Genomic DNA, 12,883 nt, shown 5'->3' with positions numbered 1-12,883 from the left:
GCACGTGATTCCTTTTTTTAAACGCTCTTTAAATTTTATAATCCGTCTCCCCCTTTCCTGGGGAGGGAAGCGCTCGTCGAGGAAGCGCCGTTTTTTCCACCGGATGTAGCCCACGAAAGTAAGCGCATTATGCGGACATTTGTTTGCTAATCTGCGACTGCTGCTTTAATCCCGTTCGCTTTTGTTGTCGACGAAAACAAAAGTAGAAAAAGTCGGCAAAAACGAAAGATTATTGTCGCGGATAGTTATCAAATCGAGATATAAAGTAATTTAGAATAACGTTGAAACGTTATATCTGAAACGTACAATTATCAACTCAACGTAAAGGCTACAATTTTATCCGCAAGGGTCAAGTAATTTCTCGACTGAACGATGTAATCTAACAGTATCGGGGAACCATCAGCGTTTGAGGAGAACGGCCAGAAGGTGCCTTCGGCTGAACGTTATAGGGATCGCGATGAAGAGAGGAAACGAGAGAGGCGGAGGTGTGAATGAGGCTTGCTTGTAGCGACGCCTCCACTCGCGGCGCTCCCGTTGTGTCAACACCTTGAACGAACATTTTCACCACCGTCCTGACCATCAGAGTCACGCGCCCCCCTTCGCCGCATTTCCCCTCTGGCTCCTGAATTCATTTGGATGATAAACATCTTGGCCGCTCCTCGCATAATTCGTCGCGGGGAGGCGCCTATTTACACTCTCAATGAGCCGCGACGGTGTGAATTGAGAGACGATAGAAGAGATTAAAAAGAGAGAAAAGTTCATTCTAAAGTCGACTTTAATTCTAATTTTTTTTATTGAGTCTTTCTGCAGTCCAACTATTTTCCTGATAAAATTAAATACTTTTGAATTAGCGAAAGAGGAAGAAGCATACTTTTTTTTTTCATTGCCTTAAATTATTTTTGATTGAAATTTATATACGAGTACAACAGAAGTAATCAACGATGCAGAATACGTCACTGTTTATAGTGTCGCAAGATTCGATCGCGCTGTCCGGTACAACCTTCGAACTATCATGCTTTCGGTTCCCGAAGAATTCTCGAGTCTCGAATGTCTCGCGGAGGCACTAAGTGGAAATTGTTGTCAAAAAACGGCGGTCCCCGACCCGGTTCGATGGTTCCGCCGGCCGGTGGGTCATATATTTTGAAAGCTGCTGCAGCGGGGAACGCGCACGTGGGCGCGAATGGAAAGACACGCTCTCGCATCACCAATTTACCTGTAGCCGCCGTTCGTTGTTGTTTAGTCACGAGGGAAAGGACACGCGCATAATTTACATGCTCGACGCAATGTTGATCCATAGTCCTCGACTCGAGGACATCTCGTTACGACGTTAATGATAATACGGCGCAAATTGAGGATATTTAATTATTGGAACGTTGCTATCTTTAAGTCACTTTTTATTCATTCAGGAAACTGTCGCAAAACTGTCGTGACAATTTTCTTGACGAACACCAGACGTTCGCGTCCCTAAATATCACGAAAGATAGGGCGATCACTTCCAAGCGCGACGGCAATAAAGTCATATTGTTTTTGCGACGCACTCGCGTCGCTTTAACGCCCGGCAATATAACTTTAACAACTCTGCCTACGAGCCGAGAGCGGAACGCGCGGGAAGAAGAAGCTGGCCCGCGACGCGCCCGGGGAGGGACGGATATGGCGAACGAGATCCAGAGAGTGACTTTGTGCTCAGCGCGGCGCCAGAATCTCCGGCCCGGTGAAACACCAACGTAGGAACGTCGGACGTTGTACATCGTCGGACGGACGACGGTCCATGGGTCCGGATGCGGCGGGACAGACCGGGTATACCTCCTCGTATACATCGTGAGGCGACCCAACCCACCCGTTAGACCCTCGTAAAATTTTTTTCTCCATCTTTTTGGTCCTCTCCCGAGCCTCTCTCTTCGCGTAGCAAACGGCCCGTTCCTACAGCTTCGACGTCCGAGGATTTAATTTGGGCGACTACGGCGTTCTGCTTTCACATTCTCCTCCCCCCGCTTCCCACCCATCTCTTTCTCTCGTCCTTGCTCTTCTCATCCAGCCGCTCTCCTCGATCCTTATCCGATGGTTTATCATATCCACTGCTCGCCATGAAGGATACCATCCTCTGCGCGGGCGCGGTGGGTTCGTTTTATCGAGACGCTTATTCGTTCCCTAATCGTCTCTTCGGTCGAGAGGATTAATATGATATAATTAATAAATATTGATCGTGACATGTAAGTTAATGGCGTCGCGAACGAGAGGAGATATAATGGAGGCAGGTGATCTCGAGTCCAGACGAAGATTACGATACGGTCTCTCTTAAATTGTATTTTACGATTATATTTTCGCGCATATTATCGACTCGATGTAACAGTAAAGCATCGGTTTGTCCGTAAAATCACGTTGCAAGTTAGGAATGTAACCTTATCCGTTTCGCCTGTGCCTTATCTCAACGTACGTACGATGTTAATTAAAAAAAAAAAAAAAAAGAAAGAAAGGGGACTACCTTCTCTCGCACTTATCGTGTCATTTAAAGCGTTTATCTCGTCAACGACTGTCCCCTGGATGTAAACATTATTGACGCGATAATGAGTCGGGGCCCGGAGTCGAGCTTTCTGACACTTTTCTACAAATAGGGAAGAGCCGGTGGCTCTTCGCTCGAGCTTACGTCGCACGTGGCGCCGTAAGCATGACGGTATAAAATTTTTTGCTCGTAAACTCTTCGAGAGAAAAACATCGTCTTTTTATTACGCTATATCTGTTTTACGCTATGAAATGTGTTCTGCGACACTTGTTTCCGAAACAGCGATTCCAGCGGGAAAAGAAGCGTGTCTCTGCTAAGAAGTATCGCCGTTTAAATGACGCACGAGATCCCTCTTACTATTTTTTCGCTCTCACAAACGCATCAACTAATTACGACGAATAAGTCATTTGCGACAAAGATAAATCTTTCAAGGGAATTAAGTATCTTATCTGCGAAATATGAAGGAATTTGTTGAACGATTGGCATTGAATAATCGAGAATATGTAGCGGATATTTCGTAAAGACGATGTGGCAACTTTTGTTTCCGAGAGCAAGAAGACAGATAAGAGGCCCACCCTTGAAACTAAGAGAGTTTCCCTCTTCTCTCTCTCTCTCTCTCTGCTCTCTTCGCCCTTTCTCTTCTCTCTCTCTCTCTCTCGTTCGTCGTGTATATGCTAATGCGAGACGAATGTCTCTTACCCTTCGCTTTCTCTCGCCTCCGAAAGAGAGAGAGAGAGAGAGAGAGAGAAACGATATCTTGTGTCTTCGTACGCTATGTCGACGACTTAGGAAGATACCCGTGGGCGTGTTTGTTCGGCTAAAATCTCCGCAGTGGGATGGCTGTGCAGTTGCACCCGGTGCTTCGCCTTCCTGTCCCCGCGATCCCTCTCCGCATCTCGACGTCGCAATCGATTGCCCATCGACACCGCGATAGATTAGCTAGAATTATCGCCGTGCGAATCGAACGATCGTATACGCCGACATCGAGAAATCGGCCGGGAAGTAAGGGGAGTTTATATCCGTTGATGCGCGGCATAATAGATAGCCCGAATGAAGAATGTGTCTTGCAAATCCGTGCAAATTTATTACACGCAGATGTACAGCTGCGCGTTAATAAATACATATAACGAGACATATTTACGTTCCGAAGAAGATTAATGACATTATCACGATGTAATTAATAATTCTGAAAAAGACAAATTAAAATAAAAATTTGTCCGTAGTAAACATTTTTTTTTTATCACGACAATTTCATCATCGATGTCGACTCGCTTTTTTTAATATGACGCTTCAAGAAACTGTTGTAGTTTTATAGTATAATTTTAACATGGACGCGCGTCGTAGAAACGCCATAAAACGAGGGGGTGTGCGTTGCGAGAGGAATATTACGCAAGAGGGCAGTAGTCAAGAAGCCGGGAGAAGCGCGGAGATAAACGTCTGAGGTTTCCCCGAGGGGACAACAAATGCTAGGGAGGTACAGAGAGAGAGAGAGAGAGAGAGGCGCGGTGATTCCACTATCTACGCCGGAATTCGTAACACGTGTAGCCCGGTGGTTTATGGTGATTAGTAGTTTACTGGAGACATTTCCGTTGCCTCTCCAAATCGTCCCCGAGTTTCCTTCGACCCGTTCTTACATTAGTTACTCGATTCCGTCTACGGGGGAGGAGGAGGAGGAGGAGGCGCCTCGCCTTTCTCGAAACGTTGCCCGAGATGAAGCCACGTGTCTGCCTCGTAATTTACACCTAGCGGAACTGCGTAGTTTCCAGCCGCGACCGCGGAAGGGAAATTTACATGTGATTTTTGAGTCGCAATTGATGAAGCAAGCGTTTCTCCAAATATTCACGTTTATAAATTATAATCCTACTCTAGGCGCGAAACCTGAGATAGGAAAATATATTGGACAATCCCGGCATTTTTTTTTTACCGAAGATCGAAAGATAGAGTGCCGTTTATTTTAATCTGCATCCGATATTCTTTTTATGTTTTCAAATGTATTTTATCATAATTCAAGAATGTTTGACGACTCTGAGGAGAATATAGATTTCGAGAAACTGTCGAGCGACTGAATTTCTAGTTTCAGGAAGTGAGAATGGCATGGGCGTGCGTCTCCTAATTATTAGCATAACGTACAACGTCGTCGTCTCGGCTGACAGTTATATCCGGGCTAAAATCTGGCGACTGTTAACGTTTATACTCGACACCGCCCCGAATTCCAGTAGATTAGCGCCAGAGCTATCTCGAGTGCTTCATCAGTTTAAGGACCCGCGTACACGAGTTTGCTTCCGCGTGTATATGTATACCGAGGCGCGCACTATATTCTCATTAGAATGCGAAGGGCGCTCGTGTTTCTACAAGTACCCGAAACGACACCTAGCTAAATCGTGTCTCTCTCTCTTTCGGACTTTTGAAGATACAAATCCGTGATGATCGGCCATTTTACGCGAAGAGAGAAACTCGATCGAGCGAGCTCAGTATCTGGTGAATCTCAAGTAGTAGTCACGCGACGTATGTGAAAACGCGTCGCGACACGTGCTGCACGCATGTTTCCGCAAAGCCGCCTGTGTTTACGCGCTGGTTTCGAAGCCACTAGAGGATTCGTGGCGCGCACAAAGGAGGTCACGACACAGGACACTCGCTGTCAGATTGAACATTGACCGTTCTTCGCAATCGTCGGAATCGACCGGCTACGACTGAGGAGAGTCGGGTATTACGTTACGAGTCGCTTCGTCTCGAGGGATACGTGAGACGAACACGAGCGGAGTAAGGACTCGTAAGGACCGTGATGCCCGCTCGTCGTCCTGTCATTTATCTACCGCGGAGGCCCCCCGAAGGAAGGGGCCGGATCGACGACTCCTCGTGATTGATCGGCAGCAACGCCTCGACGACTAGCTGGCGTCAGCTCATTCCATTCCTGCAGCAGGAAATTTGGAACTTCCGTGGGGCCCCATACGCGTACCATGAGAGGAATGCGTTCGATTAATCAATCGATTGTATTTCCTGGGTTGCAATGATAATTAACGCAGCATGTACATTCTTTTTATAACGATTGTTGAGATTTAAGAAGTTTAAACACGCATGCATACAATGTGGAATTATTGAAACTATCATATCAAAATTAATTTTTATTTTTTATATTTATACAATTTTTATTATCTTCTTTCACTCTCTCTCTCTCTCTCTCTCTCTCTCTCTCTCTCTCTCTGTTTTTCTTTTACAATATCAATAAAAATTAATTTTTTATCTCGTAATTTTAACACGTCATATGATGAACGCGCAGGCACGTTTTCTTTCGGCGCCTGGCGCCCTAGTTTTGTACAGGGTTCAGCCAATTAGACCACGAACGACGAGTGATTCGTTGAGAAATATTTTCGGTCACGCGCTAGCAGGGGGCGGAGGAAATGGGAAGAAAAAAGGGACGCGGTCGAGAGATGGCTGGTGTCTTCTTACCAATTCGAAAACTCAAGCTCTAGAACGCTGCGTCGTGGATGCTTATAAATCGCTTCCAGGTTTTGGCGCTTGTGCTCCATGGGGACTGCTGTCACGCGCAATTCTAATGACGTTTAACTAATCACTCTCGGGAAAAATATATATATCCGCGATGGGAAACTGATGCCGGACTTGCTAACAAGTAAACAGAATTAAGATATAAAAATGGGGCACAAAAATGAATCTTGTAATATATCTAGGCGCGCGTACTTTATATACTCTACATATTTAGCATCAAATATGCTGATTGCATTTCATATTCTCTTAACCTGAATAAGTGAAAATGATTAAAGCAGTGACAAAATTTTGTCGAAGATCAATAAGTATTTCAATGAAAATATTTATATTTTGCTTCTTCTCTTGTTTTGTTTTACTGATTATAGAATCAGATTTCATATAACTGGTATTCAAATTCAGACTTGTATTACACTTTTTTATTTTTAAGATAAGATAAGATTACAAAAAAAAATTAATTAAACTTGTCAGATAGTTTTAACAAAATATATTGATATAAAAAAAAAATTATTTTATTTTTTTTATTTATTTTTTTATTTATATAATATATAAAAATAAATACATAATAAGAGACGCATTTTAAAATATCACAAATTAAAACGTCCATTACTTTTATTTTTTTTTAAATTTCACTGTTTGCAGTGCTGTTAATTGTAACTGAAACCACCTGCTTGTCAGTGATAACGCACTGATTCCATTTAAGAGAGTATTACACTTTAATACAATATTAAAATTTTATGTGATCGTCAATCCCCCTTCTTAACTTTGCATTCGCGTTAAATTGCAGTTTAAAACGCGAGTCTACAAGTGTGTAATAATTATATATGCAGACGCAAAAACCGTATATTATGGATTTTTTCGCATATGCATAATTAAAACATTAAGTATGCATCGTTTTAACGCCATTTCGCCATCAAACTGTTCGCCATAGGCTACATTCGGCGCAGTGATAACTGACAGCTGCATTGCTTGAACCCTCTTTTCCCATAACAGTACTAATGATTTGCTGCTACGTACGCTTATTACCGCACTATTTGCGAACATATTGCTTCATTCTGTTGTATTTGATACATACATTGAGAGGATATTTGAAATCCGGTACGGAATTATAATTACCTTTCGGTTGCTTCGCGACCGCTGAAATAGTATACGAGACTTGCGGAAAATATCGCGACAAGTACAACAGTACTTGTATAAGTAGATCGTTAATACAGCGATATCAATTGAGGACATCGCGGAGACCCTCTCCTGGCGATTACATTAACATTCCGTGTCCTGTTAGTCGACAGGCGCTTTCGTGCGGCCAAGTAACGTGCAAATTTTATCACCAAACTGCAATCAAGATTATGTGACCGTTTTCATTATATATGAACGTTATAAGGATTTTTGCGAATCACGGTATACTTTTTTCACAATTACATTTAAATAAAAAAAAAAGAAAAGAAAAAAATTTCTTGATATTGATATTTCTAACATTTTTCGTTAAATGTCATCTCGTGATAAATTCCGTTGAAATCTCTGATGGGAAGAAGACAGTCTGCATCTTTCTACGTCCGATGCTTATCTTTTTCTTTATCGCGGTGTAATTTTCCGCTACCTCCTCGCCCCAGTGAAGATCCGTTAACGCTGTCGAGCGATATCTCGACAGCGCGTTCCGCGAGATTGGTTACACTCAAATCGAGATTATAAGGGTCTATCTCTGAGCAATTTATGGTAGGGGGGCACCATTACGTACGTGTATATCGCCGCGGCAGCGGCGTATATACCGTTAATGCCGCATAAAGCGTTACGCCGTCCAAGTATAAGCGTGCATCCTCCGCGGCGCGCTAGTATATACGTACGTAGGCTCTTACCTGCCACGCTGAACTCGTGCTCCGTAAATCAGGAACACGAGCCGCGGCGGAAAAAAAATTACTCGCCGATAGGTTTACCTACGACGATGGTAACTTGCATCGCGGCCTATCCTCCCCGCGAGAGCCCCGATCTTTACGACTTACCCGAAGCGCGGTAAAGCACTCGCTCTCTTGCGCTCACGCCTTCTTCCTCCCGCAATTTCTCTTTACCTCTATTTCGAGGCGGCAAAAATAGACGACGATACAAAGAGTAGCTACCGTATTTATAGGCAACGGACGGTCGTAAATGTCTCAAATTTTCTGAGAGTTGTATATATGAAACGTATATATTAATAGAGAGTTGAATTGTATCGATTTGCAATTTATTTTATAATATGATAATTAATGGAATTTTTTATCAGTAGGGTATTAAACTTGAAAGAGAGAGAGAGAGAGAGAGAGAGAGAAAGATCAAGTTCACATTCTGAAGGTTATTACATTTTCGTGTTCATAAATCAGCCGGGTTGATAATATCGCGCGAAAGTGGGTCAGTCGTGCGGAATAAATCGCGCCATACGGTGCGGGCAATTTCGGCAGGCGCCGACCGCGTAAATCATCACCGATAAGGTGATTTCGTTCTGCGAGCCAAGTCGGTCCGTACGGAGTCGAACGGACGGACGCTTCTTCGCCACGCGGCGAGCATAAATATTCCACGGCCAGCCTAAGAAGTAGCTACGGAGCTGCCGCGGGGCCAATTTAGAGGCAGCTCGGTTAATGAGCCATCGCGGATGCCACACGCATCTTTTTGCGCCCCCGGGCTCTCATGTCTTTGTGTGGCCGCTCGAGTGTCTCACAAATGCACGGGCACACCTGGGTTCTCCTCTTTTCCTCTCTCCTTCTCACTTTCTCTCGCATGAATGTAGTGGATCGATAAGCCAGTGATATTTAAATTATCGATTAAATCGGAGTCATTAAAGAAACATTTTATTCTTTTGAATTTATATATAAAGTTTCTTGGTATATAAAATAATTACAAACTAATTCCCTGCCATTGTGAAAATAAAACAATCAATCGGATATCTTTTATAGTCGTTGATTTAAAGAGAATTTTTTAATATTAATTAGACTGGATTAATTCAACGATAAAATATCGTTATTGCAGCTGTTGATATTTTTTAGTTTATTTTACTAAAATAAATGAAGGTACAAATAAGAGAGGAAGAAGGCGGTGCGAAAGTTGAACGAGCACACTGTCGGATTTAACGCGCGTCCAATTAATTTCGTGACGCCGTCTTCCGCGGTGCCCCGCAACGATCGGTGAGAACGAATGCACCCCTGCGGTGCACTTTCTCTCACGGCCCTCGAGCCAATGTCTACTTATAATTTTCAAGCGAGCCGGATGCGGACCCTGCCTCAGATTCCGCTTCTCAGTCATGTTGACCGTTAAGTGAATATTTGATTTTAATCATCAGGCCTGTGATCTAAAAAGATAGAAGGGAAAACAAGGGTCATTACTCTTTAATATTCCTTTATTATGTTACTTGAGTCTGTCTCAGCTTATACATATTTTTTTATACATGTATTCGATTTGTCTTCCCGGCACTGCGCTCCACTTCGCTCACATTCCAACGCGCATATTTTTAGTCACTCGGCCAAATTCTCAAGCGACATGCTTGTATCTTTTTTATCATGCGACACACATCTGTTTTTTTCTTTTTTTCATTCGTACTTGGATCCCTATTGTCGACCGGACCGAAAACCATAAATAGCGCGAGACTCGCGGATCATCCCGCGAGCGTCGTTCCTCTTCTCTTTCACCGTCACTCAGTAGACCGGAGACATTATTTGTGGCCTCGGGTACGTCCCTAATAATAACACCAAGCAATGAGTAGGATAGGGACAGCAAACATTGAAAGAGAGAGAGAGAGAGAGAGAAAGAAAGTAAACGATATAGCGGGATCATTCGTGCGTTTCACGCGCGGCAATTCGTCGAGAGCGCGATGTCCACGGCAAGAAGGAGAGAGAGAGAGAATGTTAGGAAATTTATATCGAGTTAAATCTAGCCAGGATAAGGAGAGAGAGAAAGGTAAGGAGGGAGAAAGAGAGGCTCAACGTTCTCGCCGGTAACGTTTTCCCCGGGCCGGTCGAACGAAATGTCAGGAAGCGCTCCGGCAGGAATTGGTAATTAATGCGGCGACTTAAGGCGACCCGTTTATCTTTCGGGCCAGCCTTGACAACGTGACGGCAGGTGCAACCCCTTCTGGGTAACTTCCCTGACGCGTGACAAACTGGCGATCGAGTAAGGGTGGACAGTTCGCGGCTCTCTTTCTCTCGTACTCTTCTCGTTTTCTCGGATTCTGTCGCGCTGTTTGGCGACACGTATATGACGTCACGCGTTTCCAAAAGGTCGGGAAATAAATTCGGTGAGGCTGCGCGGGCAAGCGCGCGCATACGAAGAATCTATAAATTTGCGCGTTTCTCGGAATATACGCTACCCATGGAGTTACATACATCGTAGGCGTACGAGCAAAATCGTGTAAATCCGCCTGCGCTGAAGAGAACGTGCCGTCTAGAAAAAATATCGAAGTAGGTTCAGAAACATTCAGTACATATGAATTTGCAAATATCCTCGTTATTCAATCGCGCTTTTTTCAGAACGGAATAAGCTGGAGAAGTTTTTTTTCGTGTACGAGAGTAGTAAACTTATATCTGAAGGATCCTCTCGAGGATTCGATCAGATCTCGGTCAGATCAGATCGCGTACGATTTCATATTTCCGTACAGTCGAACACTGCTTACGACACGGTACGTTTGTTCCTCGGGCGATGGACGCGATCGTTGCCTCCGGCGCAGATTAACTGTCACCGATAGCGGCGCTAGATCGATAGATATGCAAAACTCACACAGGATACACAGGCTTCGCGGAAAATATCCGGCGAAAACTAATTTCCGGAATGGCCACGGAGCGATTGGAGAAGCGATCAAACACGCTAGTACGACGCTTCCCGCACTATCACAAAACAATACAACTTCACGATATTGCCATTCTTCTAGATCTCTCTGGAGTCTAGAGTAAAACAGACATCGCTAAAATAGACATCAAGTGTTCATAAGTCCAGTTGCTTCCGTTTCTCTTCCATGTCAGATTATTTCGCGAATGATTGAAACGTTCTGATTGGAGAAACGGTTGTATTTAGGAACGTGTATTGAGAAAGATTTGCTGAAGATATTTCGCGAAGTAGAGAAAAGAAAAGGTTCTAACATAAAATTAACATAGAGATAATATAAAAGATGTTTTAGATATTTAGATAGAAAAAGATTTGTAAGAGAATCATTGCAATATATTATTTCAAAATTGTTTTTTTTTTTTTTTGCAAGGAAAAAATTTAGAGATTTTTGACAGATTAATATAAAACAAATTTTAATTATTAAAGCATATAATACCCAATATATAATACGTTTCTAAAATATATATATATATATATATAATCGCTTTTTGTATCTAGAAATAATTTCTTAACGGGAAGACATTTAAAAAGAACATAGAGATTATTTCGAAAAGTTGTGAACTTTTATACATATAAATATTCGCTTTTTATACATGAATAATATTTAAAAGAAAAGTTTTTTTAAGAATTGCACAAATAGAAATATAAGAAACTTTAGATACTATAATAATATTTAAAGCTTTAAGATATAATATTTTTTCTTTTTTTTTTCTTATTTATTTAAAATAATTTGTTATAAAAATTCATTATAAAAATTATTACAACATAAATTCATTATATAAATTTATTATAAAAAAATTTACAGATATTAAAATTCAGAGATACTTTTATTATTGTATTACCAAGCTTTCTATCGTTATACATCTCGAAATTTATTTTTTCCTGTTCCGCCCTCTTCCTCTCACCATGAACTCTCCAGTAGAGTAGACCGACAGTATAGATATCTCAGCGGCTCTCGCGTTTTCTCTTGCCGCGACGTGGAAACAAATAAACGCGATCCTGCACGTCATAACTGTCGGCACGGCGGCCACGCTTAATAAATACTCTCGGTCGTCGTACCTTATGAGGCCGGCGCGTATAGGGCCCTTACCGGGGTTGGACCGATATATACGTCTATCTAAACATACGGGCCGCGTGGGTGCGCCGCACAGGGGGAAGGAGGGGAGTTTAAACGCGAGGACGAACGAGTGAGATAGAGCCGTGGTGACAGTAGCAACGAACCGTGCGTCGGTTAGTCTCGCTACATCAAGACCCTAACGTACGATTCCTTTAACTCAATCGCGCACTCTCGTATACATTTTCCGCACGCTGGTAGCGTGACATTCGGGAGCTCTCGTCGCGTTCGCCGAATAATTCTAGGCGATACAACGTACTTTGGAAACAATGCGTCGTTTAGAAACCATTGACAGCCATTGAAAGAATTATATTACACTTGAGGTTCAAGAGCAGCTTTTGACAAAATTATAATTTAATTAATTAAAAAAGGAATGATTTGACAGTTTATAAAATATCAAAGTAAATTGAAGCTAGGAATCGAAAGTATAGGAGAAAAGCTTTGACTCGGGCAATTTGATCGTTTCTTAATTCACGCTAAAATTGCGCGATGATGCGAGTGGGAAAATTTCTAGGAACAATATTATAAGAAGAAGTTTCAAATGAATGAATGAATGAATGAAGAAACAAACAGTCAATAGAGCGCCAGAGAATTCGTAGGATTCAACTTTGACAAGCGTCAAGTGTGCGCATCATAATAAATACTTAATCGAGCGGTGCTTTTGCACATGCCTCCTCGACGGCTACTTTGCTTCAATGTTGCCGTCGCGAGGAGGGCTCGTATGGAAATCCTTGAAAGGCCATGCATGCAGTGTACACTGAGAGCTAATGTTGCTCTTTTTTCCGTGAGAATCCTGAAGGGGACCGGCAAAACATCAAGGTCTCTCTCTCTCTCGGGGAAAAAGAGAGGGGGAGAGAGTAGCCACACGAGCTCTTCAGAGACGTACGATATTACGATGGTCCTCGCCGTCCGAGGAGAAGCATCCGCCG

At 42.8% G+C, this 12,883-nt stretch overlaps 1 protein-coding gene across 5 annotated transcripts in view; it reads left to right on the top strand.

The window, feature by feature from the left end:
• LOC126857440 (ankyrin repeat domain-containing protein SOWAHB) overlaps positions 1-12,883 on the top strand; it is a 100,377-nt gene that overhangs the window by 29,955 nt on the left and 57,539 nt on the right. The window lies entirely within an intron of this gene.

Source organism: Cataglyphis hispanica, chromosome 21, assembly GCF_021464435.1.
Source record: "Cataglyphis hispanica isolate Lineage 1 chromosome 21, ULB_Chis1_1.0, whole genome shotgun sequence".
NCBI lineage: Eukaryota > Metazoa > Arthropoda > Insecta > Hymenoptera > Formicidae > Cataglyphis > Cataglyphis hispanica.
Note: the sequence above shows the minus strand (reverse complement) of the source record. Positions and strands in the feature narration are given on the sequence as shown.